The sequence below is a fragment of the Physeter macrocephalus genome, chromosome 5 (assembly GCF_002837175.3).
Source record: "Physeter macrocephalus isolate SW-GA chromosome 5, ASM283717v5, whole genome shotgun sequence".
Classification (NCBI taxonomy): domain Eukaryota; kingdom Metazoa; phylum Chordata; class Mammalia; order Artiodactyla; family Physeteridae; genus Physeter; species Physeter macrocephalus.
The window spans coordinates 42483392-42496343 of NC_041218.1; the positions used below are offsets into that span (position 1 = coordinate 42483392).

Consider the following 12952-nt stretch of genomic DNA (forward strand, 5'->3'; position numbering starts at 1 on the left):
CTCCTGACTTTGCTCTCGGGCTTCAGGGAAGGAAAAGCTTTCCAGCTCCGGTAGGCCTTCCTATAGTCTCCGAAATGCTTCCTGCAGGTAGCAGAAAGGCTGCCCAGGCCAGCTTCCCCATCATCTATCTTTGGACCAAAGGAGGTTACATTCAACCCTCGAAGTCAAGGGAAGGGAAGTCAAAGGGGGCTAGAATTATTGGAGGCCAGCTATTTGCACGGGTGGAGCTATACTTTATACATGTAATCTCATTTCTAATTTACTGTAACCCTATAAGTAGATATTATTGTACCCATTTTGCAGATCAGAGCACAGAGGTTCAGAGAGGGCAAAAAATGTGGGCTAATAGACTTAAACTTATTTTTATAGCAGACACCAACATTTTTTTTAAGAGAGGAAATGTCTTTATTTGCTTAGATACCTTTATAAACACTTTGGGTGGGAAGTAAGGCCAGAAGGGCAGGAGCCTCAGCTAGGACACAAAGCAGAGGCTCAGCTGCCTTCTGTGGGGTAGGAGGCAGGGGGCAGAGAGGAGAGAAGGATGGAAAGAGGGTCAGCAAGATGCCGAGAGAGCCTGGGGCTAAGTGACTCCAAGTGCCCAGGGAAAATCTCCAACTGCAACTGCCCGTGTGCTCCCCATACCTGCTTGAAACCTTGATAGAGAATTGTTTTTATGAGTGGGCTTTCTTTGTAGAAACTGCAGAAATGGGTGATTCCTTGTCTGCTTCCGTGTGGTGAGGAGGAGGTTCAGCCTGTGTGGAATCAGAACCCTAGAGTCTAAGGTGGCCCTGAGAATGGGAGATTCAGGCCCCTCCACGTGCAATACTGGCATCAGCAGGAATCCTGACCTTCTCTAGAGGATGGAAGGGACCCTAGCAGACCTCAGGGCAGTGGTGTGCCGGAGCTGGCTTCCCTGCAGAGCCAGTGCCACACATCCCTTCCCAGAACCCCATTCAGTGGCACTGTCTTAGCTTCACATCTACATGGTAGGAGCATTTATACCATGGAAAATGGCAAATGCTACAAATCAGGGCTTTTTTTTTTTTTTTTTGATAGCTGATTGTTGAACATTTACCAGAACACCCCTGCTTCAGGGGGTCAGGAGACCTGTTGACATCTGTTTACCTTCTCTTGCCAGGCTGTTCATCAAATGCTGAAGGAAAGTTAAAAGTTGCAAGTTCTGAAGGTAAGATTTGTGAACTGTTTCCATTTCTGAGTTATGAGAGAGCGGTGGCCAGAGTGGGGACATAGAGTGAGAGCTTGTAGGTTTAAAAAAGGAGAAGGGGGGAAATGCTACAAATAATTGCCTTTTGCATGGGAGACTGGAATACTACTCAGCAATAGAAAGGAATAAACTACTTGATACCTGTTATAATTATGCTGAGCGAAAGAAACCAGATGGAATATGATTTTATTTATATGAAGTTCTAGAAAAACAAATCTATAGTGACAGAAAACAGATCAGTGGTTGCTTATGAATGGGGGTGCAGTAGGGGTAGGAAAGAGTGGTCAGGAGGGATTACAAAAGGGTATGAAGAAATTTGGAGGAAGTAAAAGATAGAGTCACTGTCTTGCTTGTGGTGATGGTTTCATGGATGTATACATGTCAAAATTTACCAAATTGCACACTTTGAATATGTACAGGTAATTGTATGTTAATTACACTTCAGTAAAGCCGATTTATTTTAAAGCAGGATTTCATACTGATGCTGCCAATTCTAATCCAACGCGACCAACTTCATTATAGCTTTTCCCCTTTCATTATTTGTAATATTTTTCTCTGATAGTGAGAAATATGGCTCTCATTATTCACAACAGAGTTATATATTTGTTCAATCCGAGTGTACACATAAAGTAGTTTCAGAATTGCCAACCCATGGCGCTGTGGGACACACTTTTACTAACCAGGCTACAGCATTTATGTAAGGTTCTATTTGTCTTCGGTCTTACTACCATATTCATCAGGATACTGTTTTCTGAAGTCATGTTAAGGTCCTTCCTTCCCCATTGCCTTCAGTGTGATTATAATATTCACTTGAAATATTGTTAGGTTTGTTTGTTGCTATTTGTATTCCTTTTTGGGTTAATCCCATATTCTGGTTGGATTTAAGTGGGGGAGGAGAAGGGTACTTGAAGCATTCTATGATTCTAAGAGTCAAAGTTCTACAAAAAGTATATTGAGAGAAGTGATGCTTCTTCCTCATCCCTTCTCACCCATCCCATTTCCTTCCTCCTTTCACCCCAGTTTCCATCCATGCCGTGTAGGTAACCAATCTCTTTACTTTCTGGTTTATCCTTCCTATATTTCTTTTGCACCAATGAGCAGATACATGTGTATTTTGTTCTATCCCCTTCTGTCTCATGCTAGACATATTCTATGGCACTTTGCTTTTTTCCTTAACTGTATGTCTTAGGAATCACTCCAAATCATTTTGTAGAGATTTTTCTGCCTCGTTTTTCATAGCTGCACAGTACTCCATTGTGTGGCTGTACCACAGTTTATTCAACCACTCTCCTATACATAGGCATTTAGGTTGTTTCCAATGTTTTACAATTACAAATAATACTATTTTGAGTAACCTTGTTCATATGTATTTTCATGATGTTGGAGGTATATCTTCATGGTAGATTCCCAGTAGTGGGTCAAAGGGTAATTACACATGTAGTTCTGTTAGTTATTGCCCAATATCTCTCCATGGGGTCATGTCAATTAGCATTCCCACCATGCATGAGTTCCTGTTTACCCACAGTCTTGCCTAGAGAATGTATTATCATGCCTTTCAATTTTTGTTAGTCTGGTAAGTGAGAAATGCTATCTGTGTTTTAATTTACATTTTTCTAAGTTTGAATGAGGTTAGTCTTTTTTTTTCATTTGAGGACCACTTTTATATCTTTTTTGTGTGAATTGTCTGTTCATGTCCTTTCCCAGTTTTCTGGTTTTTGGTCCCTCAATTTTTTTGAGTTATTTACGTATTAAGGATATTAATCCCTTGTCTGTGCTGTATGTCACAAATATCTTCTCCCAGTTTGTTAGCTGTCTTTCAACTTTGTTTACAAGGTATTTTGCCATGCAAATTTTTTTGTTTTTATGTCATCAAATTTATCAATCTTTTCTTGCCTCTGGATTTTAAATCATAGATAACTTTTATTCTATGCCAAGATTATAGAGAAATTCACCCACGTTTTCTTCTATTAATTGATGGTTTCATTTTTTATGTTAAGATCTTTCAACCATTTGGAGTTTATTCTTGTGTGTGGTGTAAGATATTTTACTAATATTATTTTTCCTACATGGCTACCCAGTTGTCCTAACATTATTTCTTAAAAAGCTCCATCTTGACTCCAGTGATTTGAGAGATGGCTCAACTCCATTTGGAGGAATAAAATAATAATATTATTAACTGCTAACGGTTTCCCCAGGATTTACTGTGTTAAGAGAAATACAAGCACTGTCTCATTTAATCTTCACAATCCAATTAGACAGTTAATATCAGCAACCCCATTTTACAGGTTAATAAACTGAGGCTCTATAAGGTAAGTGATTTAATAAATGTCACACAGCTGATGAAATAAAAACCCAGATCTGTCTGCCTCTTACCCATTCTCTAGAAAAACTTAATCTGGAAGTTAGGCCATTCGTGTATCTATTATCAAAACCCATTATTCACCATCTTGAACTCATAGCTATTAACTCAGGCCACATGCGTTTTGGCTGAGGTCCTACTGTTGGTCATGTTGATGGGCGCATTCTTGAGATGAGTGAGGACAGCCTCCTCATTTAGAACAGCAGACTGTGAACTCCTCAAACCTACTGAGGGCTTGCCTCTCAGTATGTTTATTCTAGTGGAGTAGGCTAGACAAAAGCAAACCAACAATAAAGTATCACAAGTGACAAGTCCTTTAATGAAAATAAAATAGGGTGCTTAGTGGCCAGGTGGTCCTTTATATGGATGATCAGGGAAAATCTCCCTGAGAAACTTACATGTAAGCTGGGGCCTGAGAGACAAGAAAGGTCAGGCCATGGGCATATGTAGAGGAAGAGTGTTCCAGGCAGAAGGACAAGCAAATTCAAAGGCGCTGAGTCAGGATCAAGTTTGATGCACTGGAAGAATAAGATGAAGGCAAGCATGGCTGGAGTAGAGAGAGGAAAGGCCACAATAATAGAACATCAACAGAGGCCATATCATGTAGGGTGTGTGGCCAGGATACAAAATCTCCTCGTGCAATGGGAAATCTTGGGTGGTTTAAATCCAAGGAGTGGCATCAGTTTTGTTTTTTGTACATATGATTCTGGAAGATCTGTAGAAAATGGACTGTGTGGGGCTAGAAGCTGGGAGGACAGTTAGGGCATTTGCAGGAATCCAGGCTAGTGATGGTGAGGACCCGGGTTAGGGTGCCAGCAGTGGAGATGGAAAAAAATGTCTTGAGACTGAGTCAGCAGGAATCCTTAAATGATTGGGTGTGAGGGGAGAGGGAAAGTTAGTGGGTGGATGATGGTGGTACTTGCCAAGATGGGATAGGCTGGAGGAGAAGCCTTTTTAGGGAGGATGGGAGAATCAGTAGTTCAGTTTGGACTTGTCAAATCTGGCATGCCTACTGGATATCAAAGTGGAAAAGTGGACAGATAGACATGAATTTGGAATTGGAGAAAGTAGATGAGCTGCAGATGCAAATGTGAGAGTTGCTGCCCAGTCAAGAGTATTTAAAGTTGTGAATTGAATGAGATTATCCAAAGAAAGTATGTAGATTATACCTAGAACTGATCTCTCAAGGGGAGATAAACCTCTAGGAGTTCAAATAAAAAATAATCCAGCAAATGGGACAGAGAAAGAGTTCAGTGAAGTAAGATGGAAACCAGAACAGTGGTATAAGGAAAGTTTCAAGAAGGGGAGATAAGGGGAGAGATGCAGGCAACTTCGTGGAAGCAGAACTTGACGGGGACCTTGGAGAACTGAGATGGGAGGTAGAAGGAAAGGCTGTGCTAGGTGACAGGGAGCAGGGGCAAAGGCACAGAGACTGGGCTGGACTTAGCTCACCCCAAGACTGAGGAAAACAGCTTAAGTGGAGCAGAGGCCCTGGGAGAGCAGTACGAGGAAATCAGTGGGGCGTGCAGGAGGGTCAGTTCCAGGAGGACCCCAAAGCACCAGAGAGGCTGACCCATATGGAGAAAAGGGAGAATCTTGTTGACTTTGGGGCTGGAAACGGCCTGGTGCAAGTGTGTCTGAGCAGGTGGGGCTGTGTCAAGGGCTGAGGCGGCGTCTCAGGATGGGCCGGGGGGGCGGGTTGCCTCCAGAATGAGAAAGAAGGAAGTGTGAGACACTTCAAAGGAAAGTCTACAGGATATGTGAATTAAATACCTCCCTCCCAGCCCTCCACGGCCCCAGTTGCCCAGGACTGAAACCTGAGCGCACCCCAAGCCCAGGTCCTGTCTGTCTCCAAGCTCTGCTGCTGCCTCCCTCGGTGGATTAGTTTTTCAATGTAAAGTTACACTCTCATTGTGAAAGTCATTTCGCATTCATGGGACCAATACATACATTTATCTCTGAAGCTCTGAGCATGTTCCTAACATGCTCCATGCTCCTAGCGTGTTCCTAACAAGCTCAGGTGAAGGAGGGGGGGGTCCCTTTTGAAAAGTCACTATACCATGTTCCTAGAGCAGCTTTCAGTTTGGTTACCAATTAGAATTTATTCACTCATTCATTCATTCATTCACTTGTTCATTCAACAAATATTTATTAAGTATCCACCGTGTGCAGCCCTGGGAGGAGACAGTGGAGGCAAGACGACCTGGTCCCTGCTTTGCCTTCCTGTGGAGGGAGACCAACAGTGAATGAGAAACACATGAGCAAGGTCATCTCTCATGAAAGAAACAGGGAAATATGATCGTTGTTTGGGAGATTGAAGGCAAACGTCTCTGTGCAGAGGGGATATTTGAGTCGACAAGGGAAGGAGCCAACTGTGCCAACCACTGAGGGAAGAGCATTTCTGGCAGAGGGAAGAGCAGCTGCAGGAGAAGAACTTGTAGGGAATAGGGCATTCTGGCTGCTGGATGGAGAATGTGACGTTAAACATTCAACAGGGGGAAGCAGCCGCTAAATCTGCAGAGAACAGTGTTGGCAGAAGATGGAGAAGGAAAACTCTACTACTTTCAAGAAAGTAATTTAAATCTGGAGACTATCACCTCTGAAAAAGGAGTTCCTTCTACACTTTCTTTACAAGAAGGCCAGTGCCTTGGACACCGACATCCAATGTCAGTGCAGCTCTGTGGCCAAGGGCGCTTGTTGGACCACCGGGGTGGGACTTCTGACCCTGAAAGTGTCCTGGATGAGCAACCTTAAAGCAAGTCACCTATTCTCTCCAAGCCTCAGTTTCCTCATCTGTATAGTGGGAATAATTGCAATCCTACCTCAGGATTATATGAAATAATTCATGTAAATATTATAATCACTTAAACATTAGCTATTATTATAACGATCGCTTTTAGAAAGAAGTGGAAAGCTTCTACAACAACAAACCTGTTGTCCCATATTTTGTTAAAAATGGTTCAGCATTCTGCTCAATTCCTGTGTCAAACCCATTTTCCACTTTATGAGTAATCTCTAAACCCTTGAAATAGTGTGAGTGTTAGAAGTGAACTTTGTTTTTGTTGTGGTAAAAATGTTCCCCTTGCTTTTAATTGGTTTTGAAAGGAAAAGATGATGAAGAAGGGCACGGAGAGCTAGGAGCAGGCAAAGGGGAGGGAGGAGGTAATCCTGAGCAACTGTTGACTGTTGGTGCCACCGACGGCACTGGGAATCAGAAATGACAGACTACTTCCTGTGTGGCCTCAGTCCCATCACTGACAGGCAGCACTTTAAAACTCTGAATTTAAAAGAGGATAGGGCTTCCCTGGTGGCGCAGTTGTTGAGAGTCCGCTTGCCGATGCAGGGGACGCGGGTTCGTGCCCTGGTCCGGGAAGATCCCACATGCCGCGGAGCGGCTGGGCCCGTGAGCCATGGCCCCTGAGCCTGCGTGTCCGGAGCCTGTGCTCCGCAACGGGAGAGGCCACAACAGTGAGAGGCCCGCGTATCGCAAAAAAAAAATAATAAAAATAAAAATAAAAGAGGATAAAAAATGGCAGTCTGGAAGCATTTTTAACACAAGAGCTAATTCCTCGGCAGAATCTAGATTATCAAAGATGAAGGCAAAACAGGAAGCAGTTAGGTGACCTCTGCGTTCAAATGAGACTATTCTGGCATCCCTGGATTTCACGTTAAGAAATCAGGCCTTTACCCCAGACTGCAAAGAAACTTGAGTAAAATGCAATCTGCAGGGCTTCCCTTGTGGCCAGTGGTTGAGAGTCTGCCTGCCGGTGCAGGGGACACGGGTTCATGACCCGGTCCGGGAAGATCCCATGTGCCGCGGAGCCTGCGCGTCCGGAGCCTGTGCTCCACAACGGGAGAGGCCACAGCAGTGAGAGGCCCGCGTACCGCAAAAAAAAAAAAAAAAAAAAAAAAAAAAAAAAAAAAAATGCAATCTGCTGAACAGAAACATACACAGAAACATATCAGCGCAAGCTTCCTTTTTTTTCTTTTTTTCAACTTTTTACTTTATATTGGAGTATAGTTGATTAACTATGTTGTGTTAGTTTCAGGTATACAGCAAAATGATTCAGTTATACATATACATGTATCTATTCTTTTTCAAATTCTTTGCCCATTTAGGTTGTTACATAATATTGAGCAGAGTTCAGCTTCTGATCAGCAGTTTTAAATCAACAGTGGCCCAAACTTGAGTTTTGTGGCCTCTTGGTAGGTGAACTTCTTCTCACTCCCCCAGTTTTTGTATTAAATCAGTCAAATCTCTGGCCTTCCAAAAAACCTTTGGCCTTGTCAAATCTCCCAGTCATGGTTATGTAATGAGTTGGAGAAATTCTATTCCTCAGGCTTCCTCTTGGAGAAAATACTATATATTTGGAAAGAAATTGTTTCTCTGCTTCTTAGGAGGGAGAGTAAGGCCCCAAGGACATGGCCAAGCACTGAAGATTGTTGCTGAAGTAAAAGGGACCAGAAGGGGTCTAAGTCCCTCCTGAGAGGGGAGGGGAGGACAGTGGGGGAAGGAGTGGGCATGGGAGTTGATTCCTGCCCCCCACACTTTAATATTCACTCAAAGGGCTAACTTCAGGGCACGCTTGGTGCAAGTGGGTTTTCAGTTTTCAGTTTTCAGGGTATTGGTGAATTGGTGAAGGGGCTAAGCCTCGCACTGGATGATGTAAGCAAAACAGAAGCAGGACAGACCCTGAGCTGGAGGGACAGGGAGGCCTTGCTGGAGTTTGGATTACAATTATCCATGGGCCACATCTGCCCTCCCATCAGCACCTCTGATAACATGTGAAGCCCCACGCAAGAGTCTGAGCTGCAGAGAGATGGTTAGACAGGCCTGGCTTCCTGGAGCCAGTTGTACGGACTCTAAGATTATCATCCACTACTACCAAGCAGGGCTTTGTACTTCCCTGTGGCCCTTGGCTAATCAGAGCCCCATCTGCTTCAAGTCAACACTCCCCTTTTCAGATACATTTAAAGCAAACTTCGAGTTCATCGCAGAGACATGGAGAACATACTGTTTGTGTTTGAATTAGGGCTGGAGTCATCATTCATTGAGGTATAGAGACCAACCTCCTTCCGAGGGCTTCCAAGACCCTATTAACCTTTCATGGGCTGTGTCTCCCACAACACCAACTCAAGGCTCACCCTCCAGTTTCATTTCCAGGTAACCACAACCTGGTCTTAGTCACTGAGGTCAGTCAATGAGAATTTAGAATCCTAGATTGGTTGTGTGTGTATATATGTTTGTAAAGTATTACATTTATTTGATATAAATATTGATGAGCTTTTTTAGTGCTCGCCTTTTTCTAATCCTATTGGGTTGGCCAAAAAATTCGTTCAGTTTTAAGGAGACACATTTTTCATTTTTACCAAGAATGTTATCAAACACCGAATGAACTTTTTGGCCAATCCAGTATTTCATACCTGAATCCCTGTGCTGGCTTCACTGCTTCAAATGAGGCGATGCAGTTCAAATAAGGGATGGTACTTGAGTGGCAAGCAAGGAAAAAGTCACAATTAGGGACACAATTAGCCTTCTCCTTTGATCATTACCATTTCCCCCAAATCCTTCCAGCAGGTAGGACACGGTCAGCTGAAAAGAGAGAGTCACGTTTGACACTAGTTTCTAATACCTAGAGGCATTTCTAATACATGGAGATACTTGGAGGGAGCTGTTCTGGGATAAGGAGTCTTCCTGTTGAGTTTCCAGTTCCACAGAAAGTCAGACTTGCTTGACTCCCAGGCCTGGGACAGAGGTGAATGTGACTAGGGAAGGAGGCGCATACATTTGCAGCTCAGGTATGACTATCCTGAGTTCTGTGGGCCCAGAAATAAAGGGAATCCACAGGTGGTTTCCAAAGGGCAGAAAGAGAAGCGAGACTCCAACCCAAGCATATGGGATTGGTGGAAAAATTTTGCTTAATTATCGGTAGCATCTTCCTGAGGTTAAACGTGGAAACCATTAGCATTTGAGGCGATCATGCTCCTGAGGGGGTGGAGGGAGGGGGTGGTAGAAACAATGCAATATGGCAGCAGGATAGGACCAAGAAGAGAGATAGCCAGTAGGGGGCGCCCTTTTGGTTAGATATGGCTGATGGTCTCTAGGGACACTGGGTGGACTCTGACAGTCAAGTTTTAAAGTTTTCCTGTCCTGCCTTGTAATTCCCTTTTGTCACTCTAAATCTTCAGTAAAGTTTGCTGAACACAAATATCTTGTAACAATTGTGTTTGAGAGAATAAAGTAAACGACCTCTTCCTTTACTTAGGAATATCCTTAGGGATGGGGCTGACCTGGAAGGTGGGCCCAACACAGAAGAGCCTACATCATCAACAGATGCCTAGACAGTCAGAATCTGGAGCAGTGGCCCAGAGAGAAAGGTGACGAGCAAACCTCAAACTTAGACATTACCTTTTGGCTTTTTGCTCCCTCTCCACATCATCATATCCTCCCTGTCTCCCTTTTAATTTATACTCCATTTTGTTCTCTCCTTTAAGAATGAAGGTACTAGACATTAGACCTGAAAGTAACTTCGACAAAATCTGGAAGCAAACTCTGGGCCCCCATTTCTCCTCATTGTGCTAGATGGTCTTGGTGTTGCCCTCCCGCTGAAACAGTCCAAGAGCAAGAAGAGTCTATGCTGATTTTGCAAGAATAAATAGTTGTGGTTCAAATAAATCTCTTGCTCAATTTTTCGGATCTGGAGATTTTGCCACATGACTGTTCCAATGCCAAGAATTCAATGAGATCTTCCTCTCATCATTTAAGATTTTCAAGAAGATAATTTAGCTCGGTGCTGGTTGCCAGATTGACAGCCTTAAAAACAAGAGGTGAAATCCAATCTGGACAGAGCCTGTGCCCACTATCTATTTTTAGGGAAAAGATTATTCACCCATATGGCCAGCTAGGAATAGAGCATTACTGAGGCTGGGGGGTGAGGTACAGACTTAGAACAGCCTTGACCCTAACTCTCCTGCTCTCAGTCGGGGGGTGGGGAGTGGCTGGAGGCTGGAAGGGACAAGAATTGTTCTGGGTTTAGGGGGGTGTGCAGTGCAGAGTTTCCCGAAAACAATCCAGCATTTTGCAGAGTGATAAAAATAATCCTTCTTCTAAAAATAGCCCTCTTAGAAACCAGAGGCCTGGATTTAATTATAGTCACTTTATATTGACCATGTACCAAGGTACCAAGGCCCAAGCCTGTTCTTTGCAATATTATCTGCTGTAACCCTGCTCCAGACCCATGAAGCAAGCATTTCCCACCACACAAATGAGCACATTGAGGGTCTAAGAAGGAATTCAAAGCCAGTGTGTCACTTAACCTCAATTGTTTCCATTTTCTTCAAATCTCCTAGGCCAGAAGTTCCCAAACCTGGTTGCATATCAGAATAAATGGAGGCACTTTAAAGAAAAATACAAATTCCTGGGATTTACCCCAGTCCTGGTAAATCACGGTTTGGGGCAGGGACAAATATTTTTTTAAGTTCCCGAGATGATTCGGTTGCACAGCCCTGCTATCCAAGATTCAGATTGGGCGATTCCAGGAGTGCTTGGGGAATTCCAGGAATGCCACCCCTCTTGAGCCCTAAGTGTCCTCCGGCTACCCTGGGTTTCTCTGAGTTGCTCCACTGAGCCTAATTCCCTCTGACCTCAGAACTTTCCCCCCTACTTGGAAGGCTTCCCATCCCCTCTGCTTCCCCTTCACATCTCAGTGTCATCACCTCCTGGAGTCAGCCCTGGCCACCTGGACAGGGAGACGTGCCTCTGCTCTTTTCTCTCTGAACACATCATGGTCTGTAATTACACATCGTGTGAAGTTTGAAAATTAATGTTGGTTTCACCTGTTAGGTGGTAAGCACCATAAAGGCAGGGGACTAGGTCTGTTTCACTCAAAATTGTACCTCCTGGGCCTTATACGTTTGAGGGAGGGAGGGAACGGGTGAACGACCTGAGATGAGGGCAGATGAGGGTTCTAGTCCTGGTTTGGTGCCAATTTGCTGCACAACAATCTGGCAAGCTACTCCTCATCTCTGAGATCCTGTTTTCTCCCCTGATAAACAAGGGCTGGATTAGACCCATCGGTGTCCCATCTCACTAAGTGTCAGAGTCGCTAGGGAGCTTGGGTTAAGTGGAGCCCAGCTCTCCTTCAGCAAGTCTGGAGTGGGCCTGGGTCTGCATTCTAAATGAGCCCCCAGAGGTGCTGATGCAGGTGGGTCTCGGGGGTGGGATGGGGGGCACATTTTAATAACAACTGGGTTGGGTAAATTCTGAGGTCCTTTCTAGCTCTGACATTTTGTCATTTATTCAGTTAGCAAACAGCTCTTGTGATCTAGGTGTGAGGAAGACAAAAAGGACTGAGAAAAAAGTGTGACGTCTCAGAACTTGCATTCTTCACAGGGCCACCAGGCAATGCTGTCCATAAGAGGCAGAGTAGAGGCCTTGGTTGCCATTTTCTTCGTAACTCACCATACTTGGAATCACCACTTTTTAATATAAGGAATGCAATACAATGTACTCCATGTTAAAAATATCCTGCAAATACTGAACTGTTCTCAGAAGACTCCAGATAGCGTTTAGGACCTCCAAATGCCTGAGACCATCCTTGCAATGAATGGAAATTCTGGGAGAGGGGGAAGGCCATACAATTCTCTCTCTCTCCTCTTCCCTGCTTTTAAAAAATTACAAAACAATGGGACTTCCCTGGTGGTGCAGCAGGTAAGAATCCTCCTGCCAGTGCAGAGGACATGGGTTCGATCCTTGGTCCCAGAGGATCCCACATGCCTCAGAGCAACTAAGCCCGTGAGCCACAAATACTGAGCCTGCACTCTAGAGCCTGCAAGCCACAACTACTGAGCCTGTGCACCACAACTACTGAAGCCTGCTTGCTCTAGGGCCTGTGAGCCACAACTACTGAGCCCACGTGCTGCAACTACTGAGTCCTGCTCACCTAGAGCTGGTGCTCTGCAACAAGAGATGCCATCGCAATGAGAAGCCTGTGCACCACAACGAAGTATATATATATATATATATATATATATATATATATATATATAAAATGGAAAACCACATAAAATAAAGGTATAATGTCATAAGTTATAAGGTGAGCATTTCTTTTTTTTTTATACAACAGGTTCTTATTAGTCATCAATTTTATACACATCATTGTATACATGTCAATCCCAATCGCCCAATTCATCACACCCCCACCCCACCCCCACCCCCCTGCAGCATTCCCCGCTTGGTGTCCATACGTTTGTTCTCTACATCTGTGTTTCAATTTCTGCCCTGCAAACCGGTTCATCTGTACCATTTTTCTAGGTTCCACATATATGCATTAATATACGATATTTGTTTTTCTCTTTCTGACTTACTT

General features: G+C 44.0%; 1 long non-coding RNA gene across 4 annotated transcripts in view; it reads left to right on the top strand.

Annotated features, from left to right (window-relative positions):
* Positions 1 to 1138: 1138 nt before the first annotated feature.
* Positions 1139 to 12952, top strand: part of LOC114486294 (uncharacterized) — a 66996-nt gene continuing 55182 nt past the window's right edge. For all 4 annotated transcript variants that reach the window (XR_003679789.1, XR_003679790.1, XR_008617358.1 and 1 more), the window contains exon 1: positions 1139 to 1186. This is a non-coding gene — a long non-coding RNA (uncharacterized lncRNA). The remainder of the gene's footprint in view (positions 1187 to 12952) is intronic.